The sequence below is a fragment of the Delphinapterus leucas genome, chromosome 10 (assembly GCF_059928025.1).
Source record: "Delphinapterus leucas isolate spDelLeu-1000000601 "Yukka" chromosome 10, BTC_Dleu_Yukka2, whole genome shotgun sequence".
NCBI classification, from domain to species: domain Eukaryota; kingdom Metazoa; phylum Chordata; class Mammalia; order Artiodactyla; family Monodontidae; genus Delphinapterus; species Delphinapterus leucas.
In genome coordinates this window covers 87,622,261-87,630,429 of record NC_143138.1, presented here as the reverse complement: position 1 = coordinate 87,630,429, position 8,169 = coordinate 87,622,261, and positions in this window count along the sequence as shown.

Genomic DNA, 8,169 nt, shown 5'->3' with positions numbered 1-8,169 from the left:
AGTTCCAGAAAGCACATCTCTGGTTTCTTATGGACTGCTTCAAAGTGAAGCTCTTCCCTTAATCCTGGTAGATTTTTCTTGGTGACTTTCTCCATTTAGAGTGCTTTGATCAGCCACTTAAATGCCTGATATCTCTATGACAGTCAGAGCCATCTTTTCTTCTTTAGTTGGCCTTCTCTGAAGTAGAGAGAAAGTGCCATGTTTAGAGTACGATGCAAGGGCAAGGTGTGCGTGTTAGTTGTTTTCTGTTCTCTAATGCTGGAGAGCTTAATTTACTCGCAAATATGGAACCATCAATAGCCATTTGCTAAGCCCTGTGGTGTCCAGAGAAAAATCATGCAAATGTGCTGAGGAAAGTTGAAGAACGATGCTTATTTTACCCTGATCCAGCGCATGTAGGATAGCTTCTGAGTCTGTCCTGCAGAAAGACAGGATATAGTCTATCCTCAGAAACAGTGTAGGCTTAAGACCCCTTAAACGCTATATTACTATGGAATGGTGCCTGGTGGCAACCCAGGGTCCTTTACTCTTACTGTTGAAGGGCTTCCCAGGCTAGCCCTGTGGGTATCCTAGGACATGACCCCACTCCCTGGGGTGTCTTTAGGTACTTAGTTGACCTTGCTCAGGGGCAATCCCAAAACTGATGAACTTTCCCTTAGTGCATTCCATGGGTACTTTAGGGCGCACAATGTTTTTGTTTTGTTTTTTTATACGTTGTTATTTTTTAAATTAATTTATTTTTACTTTATTTACTTTTGGCTGTGTTGGGTCTTTGTTGCTGTGCACGGGCTTTCTCTAGTTGCAGCGAGCGGGGGCTACTGTTCGTTGCAGTACACGGGCTTCTCATTGTGGTGGCTTTTCTTATTGCGGTGGCTTGTCTTGTTGCGGAGCACGGGCCCTAGGCGTGCGGGCTTCAATAGTTGTGGCGCACAGGCTCAGTAGTTGTGGCGCACAGGCTTAGTTGCTCCGTGGCATGTGGGATCTTCCTGGACCAGGGCTCGAACCTGTGTCCCCTCAGTTGGCAGGTGGATTCTTAACCACTGTGCCACAAGGGAAGCCCGCGCACAATGTTTTGAAAAAAGAAGTTGAAGACCGTTGGAAATGTCATTTAAAAACATCTCGAATGCTTTAAGGAACTATATGGTAAATGTGCGATTTGGCCATTGTGACACAGCCTAGAAGAGTGATAGCCACCACTGAGGCAACCTGGAAAGGGTGTATCCAGGCTGCAGGACAGTAAGAAACCCCGGATCGTGCAGGACTTGCCCAGATGCTCAGAGTGCCTTTAACGGGCAGTTTGTGGCTCCTGAGCTCAGTGGGTACCCATGTGTCCAGTTGTTTGTCTTGTAGGAGATATAGACTCCTATCAATCAAAGCTTTTTATTAATTGTCTTTTCTTTATTCTTTGTTTTTTTAAGGTAAGAGGAGGAGATTGTTCTCCGAAGTAATACACTCCTGGACGGGCATTATATTCTGCTTAACCTCTGGCACATCTGATCACTACACACAGTCCTGTGTCAGAGGGTTCAGAAGCCCATTAGAAGCCCTGTAGCAATAAGAACTTTGTGCATAGTGGTGAATAGCACAGGTTTCAGGGTCAACACAGACGGGGGCCAGATCCCAGCTCTGCCGTTTATTGGACTGTTGTGACCTTGGGCAAGTCACTTACCCAAACCGTATCACCCAGGTGTAAATCAAGAATAATACAAGTCTAGAGATTATCATATTAAGAGAAGTAAGTCAGACAGAGAAAAACAAATACCATACAATATCGCTTATGTGTGGAATCTTAAAAAAATAATGATACAAATGAACTTACTTACCAAACAAATAGACTCTCACACATAGAAAACAAACTTACGGTTACCAAAAGGGGGGAAGTGATAAGTTAGGAATTTGGGATTAACAAATACACACTACTACATATAAAATAAACAACAAGGACCTACTGTGTAGCACAGGGAACTGTATTCGATATGTTGTAATAACCTATAATGTAAAAGAATCTGAAAAAGAATACATATATTGATATATGTGTGTGTGTGTTTATATATATTTATACACGCACACATATAACTGAATCACTTTGCTGTACACTTGAAACTAACACGACATTGTAAATCAACTATATACTTCAAATTAAAAAAAGGAATAATACAAGTACCTGAGTCACAGAAGTGTTAGAGGTGAGATAGCGCGTGTAATTAAGCAGTCAGCAACCCCAAGAAAGTGAGATACAGAAGTTGCTTGTCCTCTTTTCATGATGACGGAGAAGATGTGGGACATGGGGTTAAGAAAGCAGTACGTCTCCAGGGCCAGCAGCCACTAGAAACACCCTGAATTAGGAGCAAGGACCTTCTGTAGGACAGCACTTGTTTAAGCTGATCCATTTCCGGTTGCGCTGGATGCCAGGGGTGCAGATGAAGGAAGGAATAGCGCCCCGCCCCACCTGTGAAGGAGCACACAGTGCCGTGGGGAGAGAGGTGGAAATATCACCGTCCTTCTCGCTGAAGGAAGTGCCTTTACAGAGGCCAGCACCGTGGGTCAGAGGGTGGGGACAAGGGCCGGGGAGAGCTTTCCAATCAGACTTGAGAAGCTGAATTGAAGCAGGTTCCTGGAAAGAATAGAGAGTATGCCATCAGCATGGTTTCGAGGAGAGCTAGACAAAAAGATCCGGCCAACGCTGGGAAGCCTTTCTGAGCAGAGAGCCCCGTGTGTGCCGAGGACCAGAGGCTTGAGCCTGCTTTTCCTGCAACTTGAACTGACACGTTTCAACAGAGGCAGGACAGGGAGGGTCGAGTGGGCTGCAGGACAGTAAGAAACACCGGATCGTGCAGGGCTTGCCCAGATGCTCAGCTCCGGGAGGCTTGTACCTTTTCAGACTCCAGAGCCTGTTGGCCACAGTTTTGACCACAGTGGCTGCAGCCCTGCCAGACCTTAGGCTGGCCTTCGTGCCCAGTGGTTTTGGGATCAGGGCGCTCTCTGACGGGCAGTCACCAGGGCCAAGGGAAGACACGTGTTGTCTGGTGAGGAGAAGTATTAATAGAGTTATTAATAGTGAGTCCCTGGCCTCAGGTCTTACCCTGAGGATGGTGGTTTGAATGTCGCCGTAATTGGATTGCCCCCAATAAAATCCCATCACAAACAACAGGGTTTATTGGAACACCTGGTGTCAGCATCTCTGTTGGAAATTGTGTTCCATGCACTACACTCTCCCTTGCACCTAACCTGATTTCCTTCGCTTCCTCCCGTCGTCTCCCCATCCCGCTCAGTCTGTCCCTCTCCCTTTGCCAAATAACACCCCGCACAGCCAGGTTTGGATCGCAGCTCTTGTTTTTTAGTGAATATGTGAGAGCCCACGACACTTGTGAATATTGAGTTGAGCTTACCACATAGTGAGTCGGGAGCCTGGCAGGGTGCAGGAGGGGAGACAGGGTTGCTTTGGGTCACTCCATCCATCTGGTGGTGCTGGTCGAGGAAGGGGAAGGGAAGGGCTGGCCCTGTTGGTCCAAGGTCTCATCACAGAGACCGTTTCCAAGCACTCGCTGGCGGCCACACAAAGGGGGATCCACTTCTCAGGCTGAGCCCACACACGGATCTCGGGTTTGAGTAATTCCACCAGGTACCTGCCCTGGGCTACATATAGCAGGCTGGGGGATGACTTCCCCCCCCGGAGTTCTCGGCGAGTTGTTGGATGTAGCCCAGCAATGGAATAACAGTGGAAAGGGAACTCACTGGGTTGACTGTGGGAAAGTGTATGCTGGCTCAAAGGAGCCCCTCCACGAAAGAGAGGCTCTCGCTCGGGGCTGGGTTCTGCTAAGTGTTCCCTTCCGAAGTCGAAAACACCAGTAAACAGAAGGGATTTAGCTTCTCCTCCTTGAGGGCTGAAGGAGCGTGGATGCTCTGCGTGGCAGTTTTATTTGAAGTTGCTGTGTTACTTTCATTGACGATGATAGTGTCATAAAGAAAGGAGATCTGAAAAAGCCAGGGTCTTTTTCAAGCTGCCTGAGCTCAAAGGAGCAGAGAACTCTTGAAGGTAGAATAGGATTCAGGCCACATTTCTTCTTTTTCCGTTGCACAAATGTTGATGATAAATGAGTCTCCATGGTGAACCGATGTTCATTCAGTGGTGAATTATATACAGTCTAAGGTTCTGCTCTGGGGATAACAGCTATACATCGATTAATCGATTCTGTAAGACTTGGTCAACATGTGATTTTGAAACAATATCAGTAGGCAGTTTCTGTTAATCCCTATTAATCTTAGAGATATTATAACCCCACCTGGGATGCACTGAAGGAAAAATGCACTGACCCATCTGGGTCAGAGGGCTGGCCCTCTCTTTGTTTAAAATCCTACCGCTACTGGCGAACCCAGGAACAGAAACTCTTAGGTTACAGTTTCTCTGGAGGTTCAGGATGTGGCCAGAGTGATGCACATACACCTCTCTCTGCTTTGATTAAAGAGAGCCATGATTTAGTGACTCACCACAATGCACTCACTGCAATTAGCCAATTCCATGGCTAATTCCAGTTAGCCAGTGCTCTAAATGTCATTGGTATTCGAATTCCATGGCTAATTCCAGTTAGCCAGTGCTCTAAATGTCATTGATATTCGATAAATTTTTACACCAGATAAAAACCTTGATTTGTTATGGGCTTTTGTTGATAAGTCATTTCTTTCATTATTTTTTAATGTTTGAGAATACTTTTAGAGCATTAGGAAATACTATTGGCTCAGTCAGCAGCCCACATGAAGGGGGTTTTAATGTAAAGAATCCAAGATCAGGGTTAATCCAAGATTGTAGACAATCCAGGAATTATTTACCTTTGCTTTTAGCGTGTATTTTACTTTATTTTATTTTAAAAGTCAGTACCCTTTTATTTTTTAAATTTTACTGAAGTATAGTTGATTTACAGTGTTGTGTTACTTTCTGCTGTACAGCAAAGTGATTCAGTTATACTTATATACATTCTTTTTTATATTCTTTTCCATTATGGTTATCTCAGGATACTGAATATAGTTCCCTGTGCTATACAGTAGGACCTTGTTGTTTATCCATCCTATGTATACTAGTTTGCATCTGCTAATCCCGAACTCCCAATCCTTCCCTCCCCCCTGACAACCACAAGTCTGTTCTCTATGTCTGTGATTTACTCAGCCATAAAAGAGCAAGAAATTATGCCATTTGCTGCAACATGGATGGACCTAGAGATTATCATACTAAACGAAGTAAGTCAGAAAGACAAATACCATATGATATCACTTATATGTGGAACCTAAAATATGACACAAATAAACATATCTACGAAAGAGAAACAGACTCACAGACGTGGAGAATAGCGTTTTGTTTATTGAAGACTGCTCTGTTAGAGTAAGCTTCCTGGGTTGAGAATGTGGGCCTTGGAATGAGAGAGACTCACGTTTGCTACTTCTCAGCTGTACAGCCTAGAACAAAGCACTTTCTCCTGCTGGACCTTGATTTCCTCCTCTGTCTAATGGGAATAATAATAATCTTGATAGCTAACATGTAGCAAGTGCTTACCATGTGCCAGCCACTGTTCTAAGTGCTTTACATGTCACTTAATCCTCATTGCAATCCCATAAGGTGCACCTGGGAATAATAAAATGGGACCTGCATAATAGGGTGTGATGTACTATTGAGATAGCTCCTGAAAAGCGTTTCACATTCTGTCTGGTACATTATAAGAACTCAGTAAACACATGGTGTCAGTGGTGGTTGTAATAGTTACCTATTGCTGTGTAACAAACAGATTGCCCCCAAATTTAGTGCTTTAACCAAAACCAAAAACTTACTATGTCACAGTTTCTGAGGGTCAAGAATCTGGGGGAAACTTAGCTGGAGTGGTTCTGGTTCAGGGTCTCTAGCGAGGTTGCAGTCAGGATGTCGACCTGCACTGTGGTCGTCTGAAGGCTCAACGGAGGGTCCGTGTCCAGGGTGGTTCACTCACAGGGCTGTTGATAAGGCTTCCTCAGGTCTTCACTGGCTGTGGGCAGGAGGCCTTGGTTCCTCAGCATGTGGGCTTCTCCAGAGTGCTGCTCAGGAGTTGCCAACTGGCTTCCCCCACAGCAAATGACCAAAAAGAGAAAGAGGGAGAGTGAGCAAAATGGAAACGGCGGTGTCTTTTATAACCCAGTCTTGGAAGTGACATACCATCGCTTCTACTGTATTCTTTTAGGCACACAAAACAGCTCCATCACAATGTAGGAGGTGACTACACAGGGGCGTGCATACCAGGAGGCAGGGGTCGTTGGGGCCATCTTGGAGGCTGACTACCACCGTGGTATTTGTGCATTTCTAAGTACTACATCGAATCACTTGCCAAACCATAAAGATGGGAAGTTGACCAGAGACCCTAGGAAAACTTCTCCAGACTTAAGGATTTGCTGCCGAAACAGTACTAGCCTGACCAGTCATTATATGGTTCCATTGTATAAGTTCAGTGCAACCACCATGCATGTGGGGGGAGTATTTCTGGTGACTTTTTATTTGCATACCCAGAGATGGTACCAAACACTTGTGTTGGCCCCTCTGCCGTTTGCTCGCCCTGGCTTTTATTTTAATATTCTGGTACATATTTTGTTTTTTTTGATCTCCCGCCACTGCAGGCACAGCTCATCTTACAGTCAGCTCTAAAAGCATATCGCAACCCCTAGGTAAAGGTTCATTTCACTACAAACTGGCTGAAGACAGTGAATTTATATTCAATCACCAGAGTGTTTCCCCCCAATTTCCTCGGGACAGATTCACTGCAGTATTCCTTTAAACGGATTTTCTGGCCTTTCTCTCAGGCCTGCATTTGACATTTTCTCAGGAAAGTTTATTTTTTAATTTACAACTTTGAGAGGTTTATTTTATGAGATGGGTTTTATGCAACAAAATATAATGGGTTCAGGGGCGGGGCAACCCTATGAATTTGAAATTGACTGCCATGAGGAGGAATTATTCATTTCATTTGTAGGAGAAAAATGACAGCTCACATGAAAGTAGGAAGGTTTCAGGTCTCAATTCAAGATGGAACAAATCACCTTTCATAAGTCAGCACGCTTGGTGTTTTGTATTTGCCATAAATATCCATTTGTGAGGCTTTGGAAGGATGTGACGAGGGTGTGAGCTCTCGGTAGAGGATTATCACAGGGGCCACTTGGCTAAAGGGGCCTTTCGAATTAAAACAAAAGACGAGGAAGGCTGCTGCCTCATCACAGCATCAGAGCTTGGAATCAGATGGGCACGTCTTTATTCTCTTTCTTCTTGCTAGAGCTCGTGATCCCTTCTGTGTCTCAAGAAGAAGATGCTTGGATACTTGATGCCTGGTCTTGCTCATTCTAGTAACATAATGGTGAAATATTAACTTATCAAAGTGCTGGAAGCTTTAATAACCATTCTGCCCTGAGTCTGAGCAGAAAGGACTGGAAAAATCGCCGTGCTCCCATCTTCACCCTCACACCCCGCATCACTCCATTAATTTCCAGGCATCGCCCTTCATTAGCGACCCCGTGGCTGAAGGACTGTGTTATGAGGCTGCAGGGTCATGAACCACACCATCTACCCCTTGGTTCATTTCACAGCTTGCTCCTTTCTTAATGCCGCACGGCTCATTTTCCCCCCTTCACTTGGCGAGAGGGACCTTTCCCAGGGCTTGAAATGGATGGGTCTCCCGCTGGCCCTCTTTTGTTTAATGCCTCTGTATTCTCTGAGCTTAAAAGTGTACACCGTTGCCACGAATAGTAGCATTTGCTCTACACCCTCACCACCAAATGAAGTTTGGATTGCAAAGAAATTATGGGCCTGCAGTGTTTTAATGTAGGTGATTTTCCAGTGAAGATGGAACACATGAGGATGACCTTATTATTGAGTAAATTTACCTTCATGTGTAAACCCCATCGTGGAAGATGGTATTTGGTGAGTTTAATCTGCTCTGTCTTTTTTCATAAATAAGGTTTAATTATGAGATGTGATTGTTTTCCCACTGAATACCGTGGATAGCAGTCTGCCTTAGAAATCCCACGTGTATAAAATAAACTTCCAAAGCCGAGAAAACCAGCGAGAGGGGGCACACCTGCTAAGCGCTGGGATTTCTCCCATCTGTCTGGGTGGTAAGCTGTGTTACCTTCGACCTTTTTCTTGGCTGATCAGCAGGCTGGGGA